Here is a 26,098-nt window from a genome sequence, read left to right as displayed (position 1 = left end):
GCTGGACAAATGGGAGAAAAACCCCAACATCAGCAACAGATCTGCCCCAAATCTGCCCCAAGCAGGCCCCAAATCTGCCCAAAGTCACTCTGGATACACACCAAACCATCTGCCCAAAATCCCACCAAAATCCTCCATGCTGTGACCCAGTGCTGTCTCATCATTTTTAGGGATTTTTCACAGTTCCAAGAAATGATATCTCAGCTCTGGGGGAAGCCTCCTCTAAACTGATGGTGTTGTGCCATCTCCTCAAGGAATCAGCTGCAGTCCCAATTATTATTACAGAACCACTCCAACAGTTTGCTGGGTTTAAAGCATCTCTGTGCTGAGGGAATTTTGGAGGAGACAGCTGTTGGGTGGTTCATTAGTCTGTCACCCCCAGACCTTCACTCCTAAGTGCCGTTCTCAAGAGCCTTGTTTTAAATTCCATTTAGGGAATTCTCTCCCACTTAGAGCCTGGGTGTTGGCCAGGCCTCAGCTCTGCCTGGACGGGAATTTGCCAACAGACCCAGATGTTTTCTGCATCAAAACTAGATTTGATTTGCTCTGACTGGGCAATCTGACCCTCTAGACATGACAGTTGGACTATTTTTAAAGGGAGCTTGGGAATTATTATCTGGAAATAATTATCCAAGTTCCCCCTGAATGGAAGTTTCTCAGCTGTGTGCAGACTCTGGGATGATGGTACATTATTTCAGAGATTGCTATTTACCTAATTTCACCTATGTTGTTAGTTTTGTCTGCTATTTGAAATATACCTGATTGTTGTATCCAAACTATTCCTAATTGCTGTAAGTTTCTTGTCCACTGCGTTGAATTTTACTATGATGTTGCTTCATACTCATAACAAAAGACATGCATCTCATTCTTAAAAAACAAAAAAGAGGAATGAATGCCTTAAGAATGTTCAATAATACAATATGGACATGAGAAATTTGGATGACTAATCATTCTGAATGATGCAATATTTACATGAGAAATTTGGAAAAAAGATCATCACCTCTAAATCCCAACTGAGTGTACCACAGTGAAGCCCAATTGATTCTTTACCTTCAGGAGAAGATGTGCCTGTCTTTTATCATCAGCAGCTCAAAGCAGTCACCTGTTCATTCCATCAGACACTGATCAGCTCTGAAAAAATGAGGCCCAGTGGAAAGAGAAATAACCTCATGACCTTGCAGCCTCTGTGGCCAGAGCAGGAGCAGGAGGAGGACTGCCAAGACATGGCTGTGTCTGGAAACTGACAGAGGCCATTTGCCAACAAAAGCCTCAGGGCATCCTCATGGTACAGTGCTCCTACTGCCCTTCCTCAGTTATTCCCTGTTCAAGCTCCCAGGAGGAATTCAGGGATGCCAAAGATCAACATTTCCAGCTAACAGACTTTCTCACACTTCTAAACTAATTGGAAACAAAGGTCATTTCTTTCCATTTCCCCAAGAGACATTGGACATTATTCCTTTGTTTTCTCATGCTGCAAAACCCTGCGTCAATGACTTGATGGAATCTGGTAAGTTTTGTTGATTGTAATTGCTCTTTTATCTATCTTATCCCATATCTTAGAGATAGCCAGTGAGAACCTTGATGAGATAATACCCTCACAAGAGTGAGCAGTTTCAACATCAGAACATAGGAGCCTTTTTTAAATTAACAAAAAGGGGGAGATGCCATAGACAGGTAGAACAATGATAAAAGAAAGGCCTTATGAAATCAGGCCTTGCTCTGCTCTATTAATAGCTGGCCTGTCATCTCCTCTGAGTGCAGCTGAGCAGTTACAAGTTCCCATGTGAAGCTATTTTGAGAGTGAGACTTTGTGAACAATCTGTTCTGAGGGTGAGAAACAAATGCACCTGCAACAACAAGGGATTTGTCCCATGAGAATCAGTGAAGAGAACAGGTAAACAATACAACAGAGAGATTTGATGCACAACTAAAATCTATTTCATTAACCAATAAAAGAGTAAGTACTAAGAAATTTCTTAACTAACTAAAGTTACACATGAGGTCTATCAAACTGACTAAAATGAGCTGTGTGAATAAAAAATTAAGAGTTCTTCTCCATCCCAGGTCTTCTCCAGGTGGGTCTTCTGGGATTTCAGCTTCCCCCCTTCTTTTGGGCTTTTGCTTCCCCCTTCTTTGGGGTTTTGGTTTCCTTCTTTTCTGGTGCTTTTGTTTCTTTCTTCGCTGTGGCTTCCTTTTCCTTCCCTGGGATTTTGGTTTCCTTCCTCTCTGATGCTTTGGTATCATTCTTTGGGGCCTTGGTGTTCTTCTTCTCTGTGGCTTTCTTTTCCTTCTCAGGATATCTGGTTTCCTTTTTTGGGATTTTTGTTTTGTTCTTCTCTGGTGCTTTGCATTTCCCCTTCTCTGGTTTTGAAAGTTTCTTCCCCACAGAGACTACTCCCTTCTTTTCCTTCTTCCACCTATCTTCCTCCTTTCGCCTCTCTTCCTCCTCTGAGGCTTTTGCCTCCTCCTTTTGAGCTGGCTGCTTCAGCTCCCTTCTGCAGACAAAACAGAAAACATGGCTGAGAGTCCCCACCAGAAGCTTGGGCTCACCAGTCCTGGCTGGCCCTGCACTTCATTCCTTGACCCTGAGGCCATTTCTGTGAATTCTTCTCAGCCCACAGAGGAGAACATCCCAAGTGAGGGCATTGCTGGAAGGGGACCTCCAGGACCAGCCAAACCTGAGCTTTGCCATCATAAGCTCTTGGCTGTGCAAGCTCCCTCTCAAGGCACAGCCAGAGCCCTCCAGCCCAGTGCCAAAGGCTGATCCACCAGCTCTCTGTGCTGATGCTGAAAATGCCCTTTGTCTCTTGGCTTCCCAGGTGAGAGCAGAGCACAGATTGCCAACATCTGCTCATCTCTCCTACAATTCTTACTCAGCTCAATCAGCCCCCTTCTCCCTGGGCATGGCTGAAGCATGATTTTAAAGAGTTAAGATTTCAGCTGAGGGTTAGAAGCAATTCACATGGATCAGGATGTAAGGTAGATAGGCAGACCATAGGTTAATGATTATGAGATGCTGAAGCTGGAGCTGATTGTTCTGTTGTTTGCCATTAGGAGCTTCTTTCTAGAAGGAAGTGGAGGAAGTGAACTGTTATAAGAACAAATTGAAACCTGGAGAACAATGGTTAGCACCTGGGCTTGATGTCAATCAATCACTGAGCAGGGGACCTTGGATCCTGCCAGAGGGTCACAGAGACCTGATGAAGACATTCCTGACTTCATCCCTTAAGACCAGGGACCCAATTCAAGACCACTGACCCAATTCAAGGGAAGAATTGCACAAGTGTGAAGGACCAATGACCTCATTTGAATGCAGAGCAGGGATGGGAGGTGCTGGGGCTGTGCAGATGTATTGTATGTAAGATCTTGGGAAATAGAGGGCACAGAACCTTGGGCAGCGCGGTCATGCCTGTTAGGGACGGCTCTGGTGCTGCCCTCCGGTGTTAATAAACACACCACTGTCTAACTTTAATTAGTTAGAGAGTCTCTGTCTGTCATCTTCGGGTTTAACAATTCACAGCCTGCTCCTTAATGAGAACAATCCTGTCAGTCAGAAAGCAAAGGCTGCAGGAACTCCTCTCCTGCCAGACAGGCTCTTGGCAGCCAGATTTCCTGCTGGAGCCCAGCTGGGACCAAGCAAACCAGGGCTGGCTGCCATGGAAACCATTTGAAGCAGCCTTGTCCCTCTCCTCCCTGTGAAACCAACTCCAGCCTGACCTGGACAAGTCCTGATGCACAGGCTTGCTTTGAGCAGCCTCCTCTCCCAGCTCCACACTTTGCCTGTGTGTCCTGAGCTGGGCAGCCCTGCTGCAGCTGAGCTTCTCCTGGGCTTGCCTACTGCTGCAGCTGAAGGGGAGCCCAAAGGACATGAGCTTTTCTGGGTGCTGTCCCAGCACAAGGAGAACCCTGGCAGATCAGCACTGCAAGGACTTCATCTGGGGCAGGAGCAGGACCCAAAGCAAGGTTTGGTCTGTGCCCCACGCCTGCCCATACCACAATCCCACTGCTTTGGTGAAGAAGGGAGATGATGAAGAAGATGCCACTCAACACCATGGACTTCAAGACACCTCTAGAGGCAGTGCCAAGGCCAGCCCAGAGCCCAGCTCCCTGCAGGCAGCAGCTAAGCCAGGAGGGCTCAGCACTCCAATAGAGAAGAAGATGTTCTGTGTCAACAGAAGAAGGTCCTTCCTCTCTTGGGAGCCAGGGAGCTCAGAGTGGCCATCCCTGGGCTGCTTCTAGCCTTTGCTCAGCAGCACCTCTGAGCTCAGAGTCCTTGGAGCAGGGCAGCCCTGCAGGGACAAGAACCCCTGGCAGAGCAGTAACCCATGGAAGGCTCACTCACCTTTCTCTGAGAGGGGCCTGAGAGCCACAGTTGATCTCCCAGGGGCTCAGGGAGGAGCTGACACGTGAGGCCTCCCCGCTCACCAGCACCTTGGAGGTGGGGCCTCCCTCCACGGGGCACAGCTCCCTGACATTGGAGGTGCTGCTGAGGTGGCCAGAGAAGGTGGAGGAGACCTGCTGGCTCTGTCCTGGCTGCAGCACACCTGACAGTGGAAGGATACTGAAAGCCTGGATGGAAGACAGGAGAGATTGAGGTGCTGAGCATGGAAATGGATGCAGAAGAGCATCTTGGAGCAAAGTGCAGCTGTACCTGGAGGGGCCTATTCCCCAAACACTGCCAGAATCACCCTCACCTCATCCTGCATCCATGCTACTGACCAGTGCAGGGACCATGGCGAAAATCTTCTCCCATACCCACGGGTCAATGCATTAATTAGTACATTGCATGGAAGTGAACTGGGATGTCTCCTGGCAGTAGACATTCTCTCTGATGCACAACTTGCCTTTAAAAAGTTTAAAAACTTCCTGCTTTAGAGAAGGAGAAGACTCAGAGTGAGAGCTCTTGGAGCTGAGGGAAGGACTCCAGCCCAGCTCATCTGACTCCTGAGGCTCTTCCCCTCTCTCTCTGATTTAAATGCTGCTTTCCCAAGGTGCTACAGCAAAAGCTCCTGCAAAAATTTCCTGTGCACCACCTGAGGAGTTCCAGGGGGAGCAGTGCCCTCCACAGGTGCTGCACAGCGTCCTTGGGCAGCCCCACAACGTGTCCTGCACGGCCTCTCCAACAAGCAGCTGCTTCAGCAGCACTTTGGGATGGCCTGGAGGGATGGGAGGCCCCTCTGTGCCCAATGCTGAGGGCCCCCAGTGGCACTGGGAGCTCCAGCCCTGCTGGCCACACTGACAATGGGCAAGGGAGACACATTCCCTCTTGCCTTCTCTGCTTCCAGGGGAGTGTGCCCTACGTCCAGGGAGCACCTGAACCCCTCCAAGCCTCGTGGGAGGTGAGGGTTTTCAGGAGTTTGTGCTGGCACCTGAAAAACAAGCCATTTTCTGTGCTGGCAGGAAGAGACAGCCACTCTGCAAAGTCTCTGTCTGTAAGAGAGCTTCAGGGCCAGCAGTGCAATGGCAGCTCTGGGCTGAAAGCAGAGCCCTGCACACAGGGAGTCTGGCTGGCTTGGCAAGAGGCTCCATGGAGATCAGGACTCATCCCAGCTGGCTCTGGGAAGGAAGCTGCAGGTCTGACCATGATGATGCAGATAAAAGCCTCATCTTACATTGGGAATGAAAGAAGGCAAAAAATCCCACACTCAGCACAGGCCTGTAGGATCTGAGTCAGCTTCTCCAAGGAAAACTCTCCTATTTCTCCGTCCCACTCACCCCATGTCCAGCCACTGGCCCTGCTGCCCAGCTCACTGCCCGGGCACAGGATAGCAGGACAGCAAAAAGGGAGGTCAGCACGAGCATGACTTGGTGCTGGCAGGCTGGGGAGGCAACACAAGCACTGGATGTACAACAAAATCTACCTCTGCTCCTGAAGACTGCCTAAAATCCTGCACTTCCTTCAGGGCTCTGGCTGGCTCCTCCTCCTTTCTAATCCTGAAGTGCCTCCATCGCGTTCCTGAGGAGGAAGCACTGCTCCTTTTTTCTTTTGGTGGTTGGGGTTTGAATTTCAGAGGGTAAAGCTCATCTCTGGAAAATAAGATAACTATGAACAGGGACCTGCAGTGGGAGGGAGGGACACCTGCACCAGCAGCTCCTGGCCAGGATGCAGCCCCTGGCTGGGTGCTGGGCAGGTTGAACTGAGAAATGGTTTGATCCAGCCCTTCCCAATCCAGGCTGGAGCAGCTCTGTTCTAAAGGCAGCCCAGGGATGGCACTGAGGTGCTGCAGCAGCTGCAACTGCTTGCACTGAGGAACTACAGAGGACAGGCATGAACACCTTGTGGGGATGCCAAAAGCACAGTGGGAGAGGAAAAGACAGAGAAGGCAGCAAAAAGGTGAGATCTGAGGCACCCAGGGGCAGACCCAGCCAGTGCCCAGCCAGCACAGCCCCGCCAGGGCCCAAGGCCAGAAACTCTGCAGCTCCAGCAGGGATTTATCAGCAATGTTCCCCTGACACTGCTGGGGGGTTGGCTGACATTTTCCAACACTCCCAGGTGACTCAGCTCACATTCCCCATCCATCCATCCATCCATCCATCCATCCATCCATCCATCCATCCATCCATCCATCCATCCATCCATCCATCCATCCTCAGGCTGTGGTGCTGGGATCCTGCCAAGCTCTGTCAGCCTTGGGCTTGGGGAGGTTTCTGCCGGCCGTCCTGAGCTCCGTAATTGTGCTCTCTGTGCCAGGAAGCAAGCAAGAAAGATGTTTAAAAAACCAAAACAAACCACAACAGGGAAACCTAAAAAATCTTCAACAGCTCAACCCTGCTCAAGTCATTTCTTTAGGGACACCTACCCCTCTCCAGCTGAAATGCTGGGCTTTTGGGGAAAAAGAAAATTACATGTTCACCTCCAAATGGAAAAGGATTAAGGTTAGAGAACCTTTCAAACTACAAATTACTGGCCCAAAGGTAAAAGCTTTGCAAGAAATCTCTAGTTATGACCAGGCTGACAGTTCAACAACTGGTTCTTCTGGTAGAGAGAAACCCTCCTCTTTAAGGGAAGCAGCCTCAGAGTTGAAAGCAACTGTTTTGTCAAACTTCAGGCTCCCTGGCACAGCCTGCACTGCCTGTTCTTCCTGTTCAATGATTTACAACAGTGCCACAATGGCCCTGGTTCAGATGTTTGGTGCCATCCAGGGAATTTGGCATCATCATTTCCATATGTCTTAATATAAGTTTCAATCTTTGCAACCACTCTTCAAATGCCAGCTTTCCTTTCTTTTACAGAAAGCTCAAGGTTCCCAGAAGTCTTATGACATCCTCTTTTGTGCTCACAGAGATGACATTTTAATCCAGATGTTTCCAAATTTAACAGCATTTTAAAGAATGAAGAATTAAAATGACCCTGGATTCCAGCTGTGCCCAACTCCATTCTGTGTCAGACACTGAGATTCCCACCTCTAAGGCACGAGCTGTTTGTGCCACCCATCCCTCCTGTCCTTCCCACAGCAGCCTGTGCCTGTTTTCCCTAGCAGAATCCCTGTGCCCTGTGCCCCCTGCCAGGAGCAGTTGCACACAGGCACACAGCTCCCCGTGCCCTCACCCGTGGGTTTCTCTCATCCCCGAACACGCCGATGAGAACACTGGTACGATGCTCGCCCGGCGCCTGCACTTCCACCACAACGGGGATCTCTGCTGTGCTCTGGGGCTGGACAATCCCACAGGGCTTGGGGCTGGAGTACAACACAGCAGAGTCCTCCTTGCGTTTCTGGAAGGGACAGAATGAAACAAAGCTTCAGAGGCACCTCTGAAGAAACTTCAGACTCCTTAACATCCACCGCAACAGCAACTTACACACACGTTTAAAACTCCCCTGGACAAAGGTAAAAGGCACAAACAAGATGCAAGAATTGGAGACTCAGCACTCTCAGGGGATCCTGCAAGGAGGCTGCCAGCACAGGCATTGCTGTCTGTGGTTGCAGCAGCTTTTGACAACCCTCTAAGATCTCCCACAAGAAAACACCCTGAAGACTAGAACATCAACTGTTTCTTAAGGAGCTTCAACTGCCTCCTCAAGTTTACATTTGGGTAGGATCCTGTTCTCAGCAGATCTTGAAGACTGAATGGAAATTAACAAGGTCTTATCCAAAGCCTTTTTTCCCCGTACAATCCCTCAATAGTATTTGACAGGACGAGGTGGATGTGATGCCAAACCTGGGGAATAAGCCCGTAGCAGCCTGGAAGGTGGCTGGGATTCCTAATGAGGATCTTCCTCTCATAGGGCACCTTCAGCTGGCACTCATCGTACTGGAGCACATGGTTGGACACTTGGAGCTCAGGAACCAGACATCTGGGCAAAGAGATGACCCCAGGGGAATCAGAGGTACTGAGAGAATAGAGAACATTTACCCCCAAAGATTGGGAAATGGAGCAGAAAACATTGGTCACTGTCAAATGGACATTTAACAGCCCTACAGGGATAAATTGCCTTCTACCTCTTCCCACTCCAACGGGTCTTGTCAAGGAGGGCCAAACCCTGAGAGGCAGCACCCAGAGGCTGCCAAGTGCCCCAGGCAGAGCACTTGGGGCCACAGCTGCCTCAGCCCCTCCTTCACCCAAGGAGGCTGGCAAGGACTCCTGTCACAGTCCCAGTGATCCACGAGCTCTGGGGGAGCCTTCCCAACAAGGATCAGGGCTCACTAAGGCTCAAGGAACACACAGCTCCAGTGTCTCAGTAAAAATGACTCCCTTCTCTCCCATGGTGCTGCTGCCCTGCCTGAGAACTCAGCTCTTTGCCCCAGCCCTGCAGGCCACGAGACACCAGCTGCCCTCCAGAGTGGCTGATCACCCCCTCCCAGGCCCTGCAGCTCCCTTGCTCCTTCACTCCACAGCTCCAGGCACTGACTGGCCCCAGCTCCACCTGCTGTACACAATGGCAGCCCAGGCACTGACTGCATGGCTCTGCCTGGCACAGGGAACAGCACCAAGGAGCTGCAGCCCTCTGGCCATTCAGCTGGCACCCACAGCAGCACAGCAGGATGCAATTCTGCTGCAGCAACAACCACTTTTGGTCTCAACTCTGAGAACATTCAAGCTCCAAATGGCAAGCAGAGGGAAGCAGAAAAACTGCAGCTGACCTGCCACATCCAGGGCTGCTTTCCCCTCCTAAGACCTTGCCCTCAGCACTTGCTGGGAGCCACTTGCCCCCTGCCATGTGCCCTCATCAACAGAAGCAGACCCTGACTCTCAGCACGCTGCTTGCTGTGGCCCAAACCAATGCACGCTGGTCACAACCTGCACAACTCCACCTCTTGAAGCAAGAAGGAGAGGAGGCCCTCGGCAAATTTGGCCCACCTCAAGCACCAGAACCCAAGCCCATAAATGAGATCATTCCTGCTCCCTTTAGATGAGGGCCCAGGGCCGTGCTGGGCTGTGAGCAGGGCTGCTTTTCACCACAGGCTGCTGTCCAAGCCCTGCTGTTCTCATGTCCAGCTGGCACAACATGAGGCCATTGAGCAGCACTTCTCCTGGGCAGCTGCAGCCAGCAAAGCCTGTGCAAGGCAGTGCCTGGGGAGGCCAGCAAGGGCTGGTACCTGGCTGTGATGATCAGTGTTGCCACTCCCTTGCCAATACCCTCCAGATCCACCAGCATCCTCCTGTAGAACTCCATCACCGTGTTGGAACATAGGGTCACCTGGTGGAAGAGAAGGACAGGAAATTCTTCCTTACAAAAGCTTCCTTACACACCCATGCGTGATATCTTTCAGTTCTTGAGGGAGGATTTGGCCACAATTCTTCTGCTGTTCCATGTGTAGAGCACAGTCTGAGAGGAACAAAAGCCTTCTCCCAATACCAGATTTGTTAAACACACCTTGCTATCAGGACACAGCTCAGCTACATTAAAACGTCAGACTAAAGCTCTCTGCACCACTGTGTTCAAATTAAGGGGCCAATTTCTCATCTGACCACAATGACATCCATACAGAGGAAATCTGACTTGAACACAATGAGTTCAGCTTCATAGCATGAAGCTGAAGGCAAAGGGTGGCCCAGCAGGTGCTGGGCACTTCATGGCTGCAGAATATTTTGTCTCCACTGGAGATTCCTGCAGTGAACACAAATCATTCTGCTCCCCGGGAGGGGGGAAATGAGACCAAGAAGAAAAGCTAACTGCTTTATACAATGACATCTCTCTAACAGCCACCTTCTGCCCTCATCTTTGCTCTGCCCACTTGCAATCAAATCAATTGCTCTCAAAAACACAAGAATGGCTTCAGGCCTTGACCATAAGGTATGTGACCACAGCAGATGATGTTGGAAACCAAACAGTGCTCCTGGAAGAACATCCCGAGTAAGGCAGCTAGCAGAGGCCTCCCAGCAGTGCAGATCTCTCACTCCCAGCATGCTTAAAGCTGGCACCAGAGCTGAAGCCCTCCCACACTCCAGTGCAGCTTCAGCCCTGCTGCTGCAGCGTCTGTGGCTGCACTCTTGCCGTACCTCGATGTCCTGGTGGCCCTGGGGGAGGATGGTCCCTTGGCTGGGATTGATGGTGAACTCCCTGGGCTCCACATAGAAATGGATTCCCTTCCTCCAGGCTGGGTCGCTGTCCCTGCGGATCTGATCCACGCTGTCCACAGCCGGCTGCGTGCCATCGTCCGACATGCGAAGCTGGAACGTCAGGGGCACCGGGGAGCTGTTGGTGAGGCGACGGCGCTGGGTGTAGGGAAAGCCTGGCAAAGGACACAAATATCCAGTCAGGCACCCACTATGGCATGATCCTGGGGTGAATATCCTGCCAGGATGAACGTGGGATTGGAGTTCAGCTCTTTATTATCTGAACTAGAGCTCACTGAGAAGCTGCATGAGGAATTAATCGTCACTTAGTTCCCTCTGACATGGATTCCAGACTGCAGCCCTGAAAATGCCCACTCCTAGCCCTGCTCAACACTGCAAGCTTCTCTCTTTGGCATGGGGAGGAGCTCCCTCACCTGCCCCAAACCAGCACCACTTATTTCTCAGTGATGACTGTGCACCCAGACCCAGCAGTTACTCTGAGAATTCAAGCTGGAAAATTTCCTGGGAAGCCTGCCAACACTCCCACTGTTTTCAGAGATATATAAACAGTGTGTTGTCATTGAGAAGAAGCTACAGCAAAAGAAAGTGAGGATGGAATCAGGAACTAGAATGTGAGGCAAAGCACCCTAAAGCAGCTTCTCTCTGCAGGATCCTTAAGGCATCTCTTGCTTTGGGCCAAACAGACTGAGCACGTGACAGCTCAGAGGCCACTCAACTGGGGGCACACCCGAGCCTTGCTTTGAGATTAGCAATGAGGAACCAGGTCCCACCTCACCCAACAAATGGGGACATCACACCCATGCTGCTCACTGGGATTGCTGCCTGCAAGGGTTGACCCCACTTTAGCTCTGGGATTTGCTTTCCATCCTGCAAAGCCAGAGATACAGCCACTGATGGTGGGCATGTCCTGCAGAGCCCGCAGAGCAGCCACAACCTGCTCTGCAGTGCACATCTGGCTGGGCTGGCCAGTTCTGTAGGGAGGAGACTTCTCCCCAGGCCTGCTCACCAAGACTCACTGGAACACATATGGGCAGAAAAAACAACTGCAGCTGCAGCCCAGAGCTGCTCTGTGCCCATTCAAGTGACCACTGCCAGCTCCAGCAGTGACTCCAGCAGGGAGGCAAGAGAGGCACAAAAAGACAAACCCAGATGGCAAAACCTCAAATGAGACTGAGCTCAGCACATGCACACAACAGCCAACAGTTACAAAGAAGCAAAGATACAACAGTTGCCTTCAGCTGGAGAGATCTTAGGAATGAAATCAGATTCAGCAGGATCAATCTCCTAGTTCAGAACCATATTTCCATCTGTTGCCTTTCTTGTTTCATTTCCTCAAAAGGCAACTTGACAAGTGCCCCCATGCTGATGCAGGCTGGGGAAGAAGCAGCTCAGCAAAGGCAATGAGTTTCCTTCAAAAGGTCATGAACTTCATTGTTCTGGGTTTGGGCTTGGCAGTGAATGTTGCCCTTGGTCTGGGAAGGGGCAGAGGGGTTTTGGGGCATTTTGGTCCTGGGGCTGGGCTTTTCCCTTCGGGGTTTTTGGGAGTTGTGGCATGATGCCGTGGGCGGCTGTGCAGTCAGAACTGACCTTGGGCAGGGAGTGGAGCTTCCCTTCCTCCCGCTCGGGGACCGAAGCTCGGCCGCTGCTGCTGCGGGAGGTTGTGTGCTTGGCCCCGGGACTGCCCTGGCTGCAGCTCAGCGCTGGCATCGACCCTGCCTGCCCCGCTCCTGCCTGCTGCTGCTCCGCACTGCCAACAGCCCCCTGCCCTTGGGGAGTGTGCAAAAGGAGCATTTCCTTCCTTCCCTTCCCTTCCTTCCTCCACCGGCTGGAAGGGAATCACTGCCCTGCCAGAGCCCACAGCTCCTCTTTCTGGGACCGCAACTCCACCAAAGGGGAAAAACGGGACTTGGTGCCTGGGAAACGTCTGTTCTTGCCTTCTTGTCTGTGCTCTCCTGAGACAGTCTAGGAAAGAACTGTTATTCCTTTTCCCATAGTTCTCCCTGGGAGCCCTGTCATTTCAAAGGTATAAGAATTTGCAGGGAGGGGCTTATCTTTCCATCGCAGGAAGATTCTCACCTCCCTTGGCAGACATCTGTCTTTTAAAGCAGCACAGAGACACCAGAAAATACTGACTTTCTATTCCTTGCTTCTATTGGATCTCCCAAGGGCAAAATGCCACCCGAGGCAGCAGCAGCAGCCCTGCAGTTCACAGCCTGGAGAGGCTGCTGGGACAGACCAGGAGTGAGGGAGGCTTTTCTGTGGGAAGGCACAGATCCCTGACGCTGTGTCCCAGCCCAGGGAACACTCACCAAAGGAGATGTCCCCGAAGTCGAGCTCAGGGAGGTCGAAGTGCAAACTCCGAGCAGTGACGCTGCCTCTGGAGGGCGAGGACAGAGGAGGAAATGGCTCGGTTAAAGGAATTGCAAAGGCCCGGCTGTCGTGGCTCGGGGGCACAAAACCTGGGCTCAGGGCACCCTGGGTTTCCAACCAACACAGCACCATGTGCTCAGCACAGGGCCCTGTGCACAGGAGGCAGCTAAAGCCAAGTGGCCAGCAGCCAACAGCCACAGATGGGCTTTGGGCACAGGGCAGGCAGGAGAAGACCCCGGGTTGCTGGTGCTCCCATGAAGGACCCTCAACACACACCCAGACATGGCTCTGTGCCTCACTTTCCCCATCTGCAATGGGATGGACATAAAGGTGTCCCCACAAACTTCTGTAGGCAGCCCTTCCAGCCACAGGTTCCCTGCTTTGCTCCTTCTTAGCTGGAACCGCTGTTCCCATGGAGGAGCTTACTCAGGGGAGTTTGAACCACACAATCATTACAGACAGAGTTCTGGAGACTTGAATCCAGGGCATTCCCAAACATCCTCTGAAAAGAGCAGCAACAGCTCTAGCCAGGGGACAGATGAATCCTAGAGGAAAGGTCCAGCTTGTCAGCAGTGCACCAGCTGGCACAGCCAAGAGCAACAGCTTCAACAACCAAACCAGGGTGTCCTGAATCCAGCACAGCACCTCAGCTCTCCTTCAACTCAGCAGACAGACTCCACAAGTCACCAACATCCACTGAAATCAGCACTTGAAGCTGCACAACACTCACAAGTTGATTTCATGCTTGATGCCAATCAATGCCCACTCTGCCTTTTGGTTCCAAATCAAGGAGCAGTGACCTGGGCCTTCTGTTGTGTTCACAGGACTGCCCCTGGCTCTGCTCTGCACATCTCAACAAGAGACACCTGCCCTTGCCCCAGGAGAAAGCTGCTTATGCAGAAACACCCATGGCCACTTTGGGGCAGGGACAGAGGAGAATCAATGATTTGATGGTGAAATGTTCCCTCTTGATTTCCAAAATACAAAAGCAGCACTTTTCCTAAAAAACAAAGCCAGCATCATTGTTTCTCCACTATGGGCACACCTACTCACCACTTTTCTCTTGCTAAGTAATAACTTCCTTGTTCTGTTTTATCCAACTCCCTTATCTCTGGTATAATCCAGTGCAGATTGCTTTCATTTCTTTACTGCCTTGAGCCAGTGCCTGCCCACAGAAGCAGCCCAGCTCCAAAGCTGCAGAGCAGCCAGCATCAGCTCTCCTGCTCCCACTACATTATCCTAGCAGCACATGGCTCAGGCTGGCAGGGACAAGGCCTCACGCTGCTCTGCTCTTGAGCACTGAGCTCTGCCTCCCCTGGGATCAGCCCTTCTCCCTTTGCCTGCGCCAGGATTATCTCTTGCCATGGCACCAGCCCACGCGAGGATGCCCAAGTCCTTGGCACACTTCCTGATGCACACTTCCCTGACTCCCACATCAGCCCTTCCTGCCTGTGCCAAGGAGGCACCAGAGCACTCTGTGCACAGCAGCTGCAAGCACAGCTTTCCTCCACAGCAGGGCTGCCAGAGGTGAGCTGAGCCTGCTGCTGCCCATCTGCCATGGATTGTTAACACAAGTTTTTACAAACACTGCTGCTGCTGCTGCACAATCACCCAGGCTGGCCCATCTCCAGAGCCCTGGAAGCCTTGCTGGCTGCTCAGGTGGGACATCCCAGAGCAGCTGCTGCCCAAAGCTGATCCATCCCACTGCCTGCCATGGCCCAAGGCACAGGGAGATCCCTGCAGGGAGGAGTCATTCCAGCTCCCAGCTACCACCCAGGGCAGGAGTCATCCTCACACTAAAGCAATGCCAGCATCACAGCAGAGATTCAGACCCCAGGAAACACCTTTTTTCTCTGCTCCAGCCCAACATGAGGTAGCAGCGGGATGTCCCAGACACAGCTACAGATGTGCCCACCCAGCTCCCAGGGTCCTTACTTGATGGTCAGGATGGCAGGCGTAGGAGATCCAGCCACTTGGAACTGGAACTCTTCCTCAAAGCTCCCCAACACGGTGGCACTGAAGGAGATCTGAACACTCTGGCTCCCACCTGCTGCAATGATGCCCTCCAAGGGTGCAAACTTGAAGCAGGAGCCCATGCTGGTGGCTGAAGGGATACAGCTGAAGGGAGCAGCCAGAGCTCCTTGGTTCATCAGTTTCACCTGCAGCAGCAAGAAAGCCAAGTGGAAATACATGTGGAACCTTCCTTTCTTGGGAGTTATTGTCTCATGATGCCATGAACACCCAGAAAAGGCAGAAGATGCTTTGTGCTGCTGAGTGGCAGAAGGCAAAAGAGACAACAGGACAAGTTCTGCCTTTGGGTTTTCATGCAGAGCAGAGAGAACTCCACAGAACTGCAGTCACCCTGGGCTGAGCCCATGCACACAGAGCAATGCACCTCTGCTCAGCATCACCAAGCTCACTGAGAGCTGGCCCTGAGAGCAACGTGGGCTGATTGCAGCTGCCTAGTCAATCACCCCAGAGCTGCTGCTGCCCCACTTAGCACAGCTCCAACAGCACCACCTGCTCATTCACCTTTTCCCACACCATGAAAACAATACACTGGGAATGAGGCATCAGCACCAAAATGTATAGACAGCACCATCTTTTGGTAAGAAAACTCAGGGTGTCTTTCTCTTCCCCAGACAAGCTTTTGAAAGTGTCTGCCATGATGCAGGGCCTCATTTTCTACCTCTTCACTTTCTCCTTCATGATGCTTTTGTAAACTTGACACTATTGTGGGGGAGGCAAATAGGTAGGAAAATCCTTTGCTTTATTCCCAGGAACACTTTTCTCTTTCTAGAGCCAGAGATGCACCAAGGCCGAAGTGTGGTGAGCGACTGGCCAGCAAGGGAGAGAATCCCAAGGCTTTCCTGTCACTTGCAGCAATAAGCAGGAGACACTTGGCTGGAGGCTGTTTGCAGTGGGCTGAATCTCAAAGGCAGCCAGTTTGTTGCAGCTGCTTCTGCAGAGCCCAGCCCAAAGGTGCCTTGTGTCTGGCACTGCCACAAAAGCCTCTGAACATGCAGCTTTTGGAGCCAGTGCTGGTTTCATGTGCCAAGGGGTTCTTGTGCAGGGAGCCTCCCAGCTGAGCCCTAAGGAAGGCTGCCCAAAAGCAGGGACTGGGGCTTCAGGAACAACAGACACACCTTTCTGAGCCCCCAGATTTGAGCGGGACATCAAATATTCCCTGCTCACAGCTGCCCAGGCTGGCAGCAATTCCACAGCCCCACCAGGCTTGCTGCTGCCTCAGGAGCCATCAGGATCCCTCCCAAGCCCTGCTGCTCACCTCAGAGACATGAGGGGTGTTGACAAAAATGTTCCCAAGGTCCAGAGTCTGAGAGCTGAGTTCAACCAAGGATCCTTGGCCTTCCCCTCTGAGCTGCAGGGGCAGCCTGCTCTCACGGCCTGGGGAGAGATGTCCATTGCAGTACAATCATTCCCTCTCTTACACTGCATTTTCCAGGCTGCCTCAGTGCCAGTCCCTGACTCTGAGCTGGATGTAAGCAGCTCCTGATGCTGCAGGAGAACATATGGACCCTTCTCTTCCCTCACGAGATATCCCTTGGGGAGGACTTCTAATTTCTAACCCATTCCTCGGGCTCACTGAGAGGTGATCCAGGTTCTGATCTGAAAAACCTAGCTGGAGCATTGCAAATCAAATTAAAAAGGGACAAAGGAAAGATTAGTAAGTACAGAGCAGCTTCTATATGAAGACTGAATGGGATTCCTCAGTCTAGAAATGAAATGGGAGATAGATGTGAGAGGTCTGAAACACCATGAATGGCCTGAGAAATGGGGACAGGGAAAATTTTATTTGGATTTGTCACAAAAAAGGAACTTGAGGGTCTGAAAATAACCTTAGGCAGAAACTACATCTCTGTGTAAGGGCCACTTAGAAAAAGGCTCTGTGGCAAGCCAGTGGAGAAGCAGCAGATGGGACAGAGGTGGGCAAGAAATCCATTGCACTGGAGAGAGGCTGATGGAGACCTCCCCTACAACACTGCCCAGGAATCAAAGAAAACTTCAGCCAGGCACAGCCACATGGTAGTGGAGAATCAGGGATCCTCCTTCCTCCCCTCAGCAACTCCCAGCAAAACAGGAGTCCAAACTCTTTGCCTGTGAGAGGGGATCCACTTTCTCAAGGCCCTAAACACCAAGGAGTTCTCAGTTTGCTCTGGGGTAGAGCTGAGCAGGGAGGTACCTCTGGAGGGAATGCAGGGCACGGGACAGCAGGGAGCCCTGGTGCAGAACTGTCCTGTGCCCCTGCAGGGCCCAGCACTCACCTGTGCTGCAGCACACTGCCAGGGAGCCGCAGGGGTCACCGCTGGCCCGCGGGTGACATCCCACTGTCCCCTGCACGGTGTCACCAGCGCCCAGAGCTCCTGTGGCCGGCACCACGCAGAAAGGACTGCAACACAGACAGAGGGAGCAGGGCTGGGGGGACACCTGGCCAGGAGATTCCTTCTGCACTGCAGCTCTCTGCAGCTGCCTTGGGCAAGCAGGGAGCAAACCAAGCACAGGCAGCAGAAGACAGCCAGGACAGACAGCATCAGAAACAGCCACGCAGCCACTGCTGAGGAGATCCAGCCCTCACCAGATCCTCTGGGGAAAATGACCTCAGTTCCCCCATACTCTGCATCCAGCCCTCTGCCATGAGCCTCAAGGGTCCCACTGCCAGAAATCCCATCACAGAATGCTTTGTGAAGAGCACAGAGAGCGTTCAGAGCTATCTGCATGCACAACCTGACACTGACTGCCTCAGGAATTTCTCTTTTCCTGCTGCCTATAAACCTCATCTCAGGAGATGCAAATGTTAGGGCACTCCCTGTCCTGGCAGATTACAGCCTAGGAATCAGACAGGGAGAAGGAACTTTTCCCTGAAGACCAAAGAATAGTTACTGTGGAACTTGCAGTGTGGTTCTCTGGTTTCTTTTCCCTTGAAAACATCCTGATTTAGCCTAAAAAGGACACATTTTATCAGCATTGCAATGAAAGCTGCTCCAAGAAATCAGAGCAATCAAAGCTCTGAGAGAGTGCAAATGCAGATATGAGCAATACAGTGACATGCACACAAGACCCAGATGGAGGATGCCATTTACAGTCTGAAGGGTCCAATCCCAGCTCAATGAAGCACCATGAGCAGGAGCACATCAAGGAAGCACAACAGGAGGTTTCTGTGTATTTACCAGCAATGCAGTCTGGGACTCTGGGTTGTCATCCAGGCTGGAAACTGTTTGCTTGGCCCAGCAGACAAACTCTGGGCAATGTCTTGGAAATAATGATGCAGATGTGTTGGTGCACTTTGGATTTACCAGGAGCAATCAGGATTGGTCACCAGGGCAAGAGCTCTTGCCTGACAAACACCAGACTCTGTGCTTTGATGCTCAGGGACAGCTCAGGGCAAATGTGCTTCTGCCCAGCAGCTGCTGGGCTTTGTGATCTTCTACAGCCCCACTGAGGAAACAAAAGTTCCTGGCCTTGGTGCTTTGCTGCTGCTCAATCTGTCACTTCAAAGTGTCTTCTGGGGACTTGGGTGATGAATGCATCACACACAAAAACAAAGAGAACTTCTGGCAAGCTGAGCTTTGTTCATGTCAGCAGTGACAGCTGATGAACTTGCTTCAGGTTCTGCTCATGAAGGACCTCTTGCTGCAGTGATGGGCTGAGCTGTTCCCATTCCCACTGGGGAGAACATCACTGCTGGCTGATGGAGAAGCCTTGGGCCAGCAATGTTGATGTGCTGGGTGTGAGATTTTGGAGGGAGGGCAGGAAAGACAAGGCCCCAGCAGCCCCAGAGCCAGATCAGTGCACGGGCTTCTGCCTCTGCCCCGGGGTTGATGCCAGCACTGCTGCAGCTCTGCTGGGGCTCAGGGGGAGCAGAGCCTGCTGGGGGCAAGGCACAGCATCCTTTTCTTAGTCTTGTGCCAGAAATTTCATGAGAACAGAGAAGCTGACAGTTAGGGGAATCCCTGGCCAGGCTTCAGCACTACCTTCCATTCCATTCCCTTCCCACTTCTGCCCCATGTTCCATGCTCCTGCCCTCACATAGCAGGATGAGAATAAACATTTCTGGGAGTGACTTCAGGGCTTGCCTGAGAAAGAAGGTGTCTTCTTCTTTTCAAATTAGCAGGAGAAGAGGATCCAGCCAAGTTCAGGACTCGGTTGTCACAACTGAAAAACTGACTGCAAATCAGCCCCTGCATCTCCTCCATCCCTGGGCTGTCCCCACCAGACTCCTCTGTTCCTGCTGTAGCAGTCGTCTCTCACACAGATCTGGCTCCCCAAGACCCAAGGACACAAGCTCTACAGATAAACTTAACTCCTCTGAATTTCAGCCAACAGCACTAAGCTGTTCCCTGAGCCCACAGACAGAAGAGCTGGCAAGGAGACATCACCGACACTGTCATAACCAAATGAAAACCACTGCCAAGAGTTGGGGCTGGAAAGCTCAGTTTTGGCCTTTTCTCTGTTAATTGTCAGCTGCTCCTTCAGACACTTCGCACCCTCTTAGATCCATCCTCTCAATGAATCACTACTGCACCTGACAGGCAGAAAAGAGAAGGCATGGAGGAGCTTTTCATAGGTTGTTTTCTTCTGCTTTTTAACTAAGTCCATTGAGATGTTTGTTTCCTTGTATGGCATCTAAAGACAGGTCCAGATCTCCCAATGGCACCTTGCAATCCCCAGACACTGCCCTTGCTTTCAGCAGTGTGTTTGCTCAGATGATTTCCAGAGCTCCCCTCCAGCACCACTGCAAAGCCACGTGCCTGTGGCCTCCCAGAGAATGGCTCTATTTGGCTGACAGGGCTGAGGAAGCTTTTCAGAAGCTGCTTGTGCTCAGGAGGGTGCAAGCCAGCTCCCAACATGTTCCAGCAGCCTCCAGGAAATCTGGGACAGACAAAGCTCAAAGGCCACTGAAAGCAAGAGCAGAGCCATCCATCCTGCTCCCTTCCAGCCAGGCTGCAGGGCAGCAGTTGCTGTGCTCTGGTTCCTTTTGCTGCTCTTTCCCAACTCTGCTATCATCCCCCAAAGGTGTTTTGCACAAGGACAGATGAGCTGCCTCACCTCTGGCTGCTCAGCTGGTACCGAGCTGCCCGGGTACCCACACTGGGCACCAGCAGAGCCTGCTGGCTGCTGCACTGGGCTGCACCCTTGGAGATGTCCAGCTGGGCAGGGAAGTCCAGGACAGCTCGGGCACCAATGGCCCGAATTGGCACAACTATCCTTTCCCTGCTAGTCATGCAGACAAGCTCGTGTCAATAATCCTGCAGGAAAAGAAACTGGCTCAGCACAGGGCATTTAGTGCCATCCCCATGGCTGAAGAAAAACCATTTCTATAACCCTCCAAGGGCATCAATTTACCTATTGCACACTAAAATGAACACTAAGTTCTACTAATATGTCACATTTTGACGGCACCCGTCAACTTTGCAAAACCTATCTCTGTGGCATTCAGCTCTTGTGTCACTTGGGTCATACCCATACCCTAGGCCACCATAATTTTCATTTTAAACTTTAATGATGTTAAAGAATTCCTAAGTCCCTTCTAAAGGAGCATGGAGCTAGGGAACACAGGACATTCCTCTTTAGGTTTCTATATTCTCACTGTCTGACAATAGGACAAAGTGTTCAACTGACTCTAAGCAGCAAAAGAAGATGAGAAAACAGCTGCACCCAAAGAGATCCTGCACCTCTAGCCTGGTGTAGAAACATCAGCTGGCTCAGAACTCCCCTCAAACTTTGCCTCTCCAACCAAGTCAGGAGAAGAGCAGTGCCAAGAGGCAGCAGGTTGCTGTTGGAAAGGGCCTCTCTTTGTTTCCCTGCAAGGCTTCCTCCCTTCCATGCCATGTCCTAAACCCTGGCATATGAACACGCCTCTTAATCAAAACATGAACCCTCCAGATCCCAGCACTGAGATCAGACTTGCCAGGGCCTCAGCACTGCTCTTCAAACCTGCACACAAAAGCACCTTTGGCACGGGATGGCTGCCAGCTGACAGAGCAAGCACAGTGACAGGCATGAAGACAGAGCCCCAGCAGTGTCACTGCCACGGGCTCTGGGCTCACAGCTCTGCCTGCAGCTTGTACCTGCCCTGCACCAGCTCCTTCAGGCAGCTGTCCCAGTCCCCTGCAGCTCAGCAACCTCCTGCTGACCAAGGGCACCCAGAGCCTAGTCTGCCTAGGCCAGGCCGGGCTCACGGGCACTGCACATCCTCTGCCCTGGCCCTGCAGCTGCACCATGCTCACTTGTGCTCTGGGACAGCACAGCTGCAAGGCTGGAGAGCAGAGGGGCTGAAAAAGCACCATCTTTGCTCCAGCCCAGGGGCAGGCAGGGAAGCTGTTGCCAGTCAGGGAGGAGGAAACCTCTCTGACCTCTTTCTTCCTCTGGTGTTTCCATCATAATGAAACCCCTTCCACTGGACCTAGAGATGGCCCAACATCTATCAACAGCCCTCTGACATTTCCATCCTCTTCCCTGTGCATCTTCCCTTGGCAATGCTTAGGGATGGGCAGGCAGGGGAAGCAGAGCCTGGCAGGCCTGGCTGCAGCGCCTGCCAGCCCGTGCCAAGATGGGACTGCCTGCAGGCTTCCTGCCCACGGCCTGCAGCCAAGCTCACAGCATGCAATGGGCTGGAGCCAGAGTGCAGGGAAAACAATGGCTGTGCAGATCGCTCTGTGCTTTGGCTCCTCCAATCTCACCTTGTTCTCGGCGGGGCTGAAGCGGATGCGCACAGGGGCAGAGGCGCCTGCTGGCACCACATGGTACACATCCCTGGGGCACTCCAGCTGGAAATAAGGGCAGCTCTCCATGCACACCTTCACCAGATGAGGAATCTGCAGCAAAGACACCAAATGATCATTCTGACACTTGTGCAAACAGCACCAGAGGAGACCTGTCCCTGCCCTGCTCACATCCCTCCTTGGTCCCTTCTCCAAAGCACTTTCAGCTCTGCAGGCACAGGCACATCATTCACAAGGCTGAACTGGAATCCCTTCTGTCTGCCTCCAGCATTTTGGCCAGGGACAGTGGGGCAGTGCCTGCTGGCAAGGAAGGGCCAAGCAGGTCAGCACCAGCAGGATGGAGACAGAGCACCTGAACCAAGTCATCTGCATATTCAACAAGGCCAAAAAACCCGCTGGCTTCTGCCTGCACACAGCCATGCAGTTGTCATGTCCCAGAGGGGGAAAGTGCTACCTGAAAGCAAACCAGCACATTATCCTGGGGGAAGGAAGAAATTCCTTTCTAGCAGATCAGGTTTGGGCAGGGACCTTGTGGGGATACAGTCAGGCAGGAAGAGCAGCAAGAGAGGAGATCAAACCCTGTGGCCTTACTGGGAATAAAAGCAAACCTGAAAAGCAAAAGAAGGAAGGAACACAGCAAGACAATCCCTAAAACAAGGAGAGGGCAAAGAGAATTTCAATGGGCAGTAAAGCAGCAAGGAAGAATCATAAAACCATGAGAGCAATCAGCTTGCCAAAAGTGACAGAAACACAGACAGGCTGTGCCTATTGACTGTGGGCTTCCAAGGCATTTTCTGCCTGGAGAAACATGACGAGCACTGACTGACACTGTGCTTCCAGGATCAAAAGCCAGTCTTGGCTCTCCAGGCCTTCTTGCTGCCTGTGCAGGCAAGCTGGGCTGCTGGGCATTCCTGCCTGCAGCCAGCAGGCCAGGTTCTGCCCTCTGCCATTCACAGACACAGCAAATGTGCAATTTCTAGCACACTGACAGCATCAACCCCTCAGCACCAAAATGCTCTCCAAAAGTCTCAACCAGATGGTTTGGACTCCCTCCTGTCTCCTCCCACCAGCTCACTCTTGGCACAAGCCTCACTTAAGAAAATGTTTCCCTGACTGAAATTCTAATGGTCTCAGGTTGTCCTCTTTACACTGGAACACAACTGATGACATTTTTCAACTTTTCCCCTCTCTGCTCACTTGGAAAACTGCAAAACAATCCCAATTTCTTCAAGTGAAGGTGAGAACCTCCAGGAGCACATGGCATTGGATGTGCTGTGGCTCTCCAAAGGGAAAGCAGAGAACTGTGTTGCTTTTGGAAAAGCTGAGCAGGGCTGGATGAAGCTGAGCAGGAGCCTGAAGTGGCACCTAAAGGCCTCTCACTGCTTCTGCTCCCTCAGGCTGATTGCAGGGCTCTTTCAGAACACAGCTCCTGCACTGCCAATGCCATTCATGAGAAGTGATTACAGCATAAAGTGGAAAGGACTCAGCCCCTGAGCTTTGACTGTGAACTGCACAAAGGGAGCCAAACTGCCTGAGGGAGGCAGAGATTCCTACCAGGAGCCAAGATTAACCAAGGAGACACAGGCTGTGGAATAGACTCAAGGCAAAGCACGAGAGCAGGTAAGAACTGTACAGCCCTCAGCATTCCTATCAGTCCTGAGCTTGCAAGAGAGGGAAACTCCTTTGGGATAGACACCATCAAGGCATGGCCAAAATCAGGGGACAATTCCCAGCACAGGAAGATTTACAGCATCTTGCAGAACAAGGTGCTGAGACATTTTCTTCTGCATGTGCTGCAGCAGATAACTTGCTTTGCTGTACCCTGGGAGAACGACACCACTCTCCTCTTCCAGCACAGTGTTAAAGCCCCGGGTGCCAGCACTTACCTTGCCCTTATTAATGAGACACAGCACCATTTCAGAGACCTCCCGAGCAACGAAGTTCCGAAATACCACCTCTGGTGGGGAAACCCCAAACCAGCTCTGTTTCGGGGCAGCTGATGGCAGCTGGAGAGGAGAGAGAGAGCAGGGAGAGCTTCAGCTGCTGGTAGGAAGGTTTATGCAGGAGAATCTTCCACTGATCCCCAGGGAAGTACAGACTCTGGGGGAGCACGTCTGCCCAGCCCACACTGGGCAAACAGTGGCTCACCCACCTCTGCTCTGAGCTGACCCACAGCTGCTGGGCCACACAGAGCAGCCTCAAGCCAAGCTGCTCTTTTGGCATGTATTTCTCCAGCTTTCTTGCTCTACAACGCCAGGCAGCACTTCCCTTAATCACAGCCCTGTGCCCAGGTGGTCACAGAGCTCTGGGGCACTGACTGAGCTCTCATGGAATAAGTAAAACCCATGGATTTACAGGAGACTCCGTGGGAAACAGTTTTGGGATGTCCTTTACTCTGAGACAGGGAAACCCAGGCCCACACAACTGCAAATATCTCTTTTGCTCTAAAAATTACACATCGGTAAGAAGAGCACAGGACCAGAGGAGGTGGGAGAGATGAGGTGATATTTGGCTGAAGCCAAAAGGTTATGAAGCAAAAGAATGGAATTTGTTGGTTCTATGTGTTGTTTGTGGTTTGGATTTGTTCAGGTTGCTTTGTTGAGTGTCGCAGTGAGAGGGATGAGGTTGAAGACCTGACCAAAAGGAAGGGGACAAGAGGGGAGAGGACAGAAAAGTTGGTGGTCAGTAGAGAATGGAAGCTCCTGAGTACCCACCAATGGGAAAGGGGACAGGGACTGCCCCAGCCAGGTATAAAGGGCACAAAAAGATTGCCATTTTCTCGGAGGGTGTGTGTGTGCTTGGCTCTGGGGGAGGGAGACACACCCGGCTCAGCTGAATCCTTACTAATAAACAGTTTTCTTTTGCTTGGATGATTTTGTCCCCTTTCATTCTACTTAAATGTTACTGTGTTTCAAACAGAGGGAAAGGCAAAATTAAAAGACAAATGGGGTGAAAATCAAAAGACAAGTGAGGTGAATGGTGAATGAGGATAAGCATTCAGTTATTTTTTCAGCAACTTGGGTAAAAGTAGAATTGGTATCTCCTTTTTCCATGAGCTTTAAATGGCTGCTTTCTTGTCATTATTGCTATCTTATTTAATGCCATTCTAGAGGCACGTCTGGAATGACACCACAACAGCAAATGCTTCTGGAGCAGAGACATTGCTTTGAGAAAACTCTCCCCTGCTGTGTTTGCCTTCTCCAGCCACACTGCTGTCACTGCAGAGACACAAGCAGGTCTCCTGTGGGACTTCACAGCAGACATATTCTGCTGAAGGGAGTGGCTGCAGCACACTGTCCCTTAGTTGTGCCCTTCCCTGAGCTGTTCCCAATGCCCCTCTCCAGGGCAATCCTCAACCAGTTTGCTCCATGTCTCTTGCTGCCAATTTCCTGCTCAACAGCCCACCTCGGTCACCTACCCCTTTGGACTGTGCTTTCTACTGAGCCAGTCCTGCCAGAAAAGCAGCTTTAAACACATCTCTCAGTAGGCACTGATCCAGATAAAGCACATCCATTCCCCTCTGTCCAGGGCCAGTCCCCTCTACATCTGGCAGCCTGCAAAATCTAACAGCCCGTCAGGTTCAGACACATTGTTCCAGCCCAAAGCAGGAATGCAATTTGTTTTGTTAAATCTGAAGTAATTCCTGCAGATCCTTGGCCTTCAAAGGCCAACGCTGCCACTCTGGAGGGAATCCTGTGACCCCAAGCATTTGATGGTGAGCACACCAAAGCAAGAGGTGGCTATTTCAGCAGGAGAATGGCAAATGGCAATGTTGTGCCTTTGTGACCCCAGCCTTCCCCTTGTCAGCAATGGCAGCTACACTCCAGCACAGCCCAGCAGCTTCAGCAGAGGTCATTTGTGTTGCTTAGTGCACATCAGCACTCCCAGTCCACCACTCCCAGCAGTTTGCAATGACAACAGCACCTGCACACTGAGGTGTTTTGCTGGAGGCAAGCCTGTCACAAGCACACACCCTCTGCAAACTTCATGGTAAATAGAAAGGAAAAGAGCAGGAAAAGGCTACCTTGGGACGAGTCTCACTCTTGTCTAGAAATGGGCCAGTTCTGGGCAGAATACTCCCCCCAGTGCTGGCCTCCTTCTTCCTGCTGGGAAACTTCCCCCTCTGGAACTTAGACGGAAGCAGCTGAAAGGCAAAAATACACCAGCTAGAGCCTCAGAGATGGGCTTGTTCAGAAAGGCTTTTCATGAACAAGTGGCACTGGTGAATAACTTGTGATCACAGCCACTAGGACAGTCCTGGGAGCCCTGGAAGGTTCCTACTGAAATCCTTAGCATCCTTAGTAAATTAATAATACAGAGTGCAATACACATACTCCAGCCACATGGCTCTGTCCCATTGGCTTCTCCCTGACTGGATGGGACATGCTTGCAGATTTCTGTTGTTTGGGCATTTGTTTTCTCTCACATTTCCTTGGATTGAGGTCATGACCTTTCCAGAGAATGGG

The 26,098-nt window shown here is 51.7% G+C and overlaps 1 pseudogene across 1 annotated transcript in view; it reads right to left on the bottom strand.

Moving 5' to 3' along the window:
• Positions 1-2,064: 2,064 nt before the first annotated feature.
• Positions 2,065-26,098, bottom strand: part of LOC311165748 — a 39,555-nt pseudogene continuing 15,521 nt past the window's right edge. Inside the window, exons 16-32 of the transcript in view lie at positions 24,828-24,850; positions 23,519-23,638; positions 21,985-22,038; positions 21,591-21,725; positions 19,957-20,057; positions 17,175-17,299; positions 16,178-16,296; positions 14,827-15,050; positions 12,831-12,898; positions 10,444-10,676; positions 9,540-9,640; positions 8,161-8,296; positions 7,550-7,654; positions 6,847-6,854; positions 5,862-6,057; positions 4,343-4,569; positions 2,065-2,495 (exon numbers count right to left, since the gene is read on the bottom strand). The product of the transcript in view is annotated as an uncharacterized misc_RNA (transcript). The remainder of the gene's footprint in view (positions 2,496-4,342; positions 4,570-5,861; positions 6,058-6,846; positions 6,855-7,549; positions 7,655-8,160; positions 8,297-9,539; positions 9,641-10,443; positions 10,677-12,830; positions 12,899-14,826; positions 15,051-16,177; positions 16,297-17,174; positions 17,300-19,956; positions 20,058-21,590; positions 21,726-21,984; positions 22,039-23,518; positions 23,639-24,827; positions 24,851-26,098) is intronic.

This window comes from Fringilla coelebs (genome assembly GCF_963513975.1).
Source record: "Fringilla coelebs genome assembly, contig: SCAFFOLD_38, whole genome shotgun sequence".
NCBI classification, from domain to species: domain Eukaryota; kingdom Metazoa; phylum Chordata; class Aves; order Passeriformes; family Fringillidae; genus Fringilla; species Fringilla coelebs.
The sequence above is the reverse complement of the archived record's forward strand: the minus strand, read 5'-3'. Positions and strand labels throughout refer to the sequence as shown.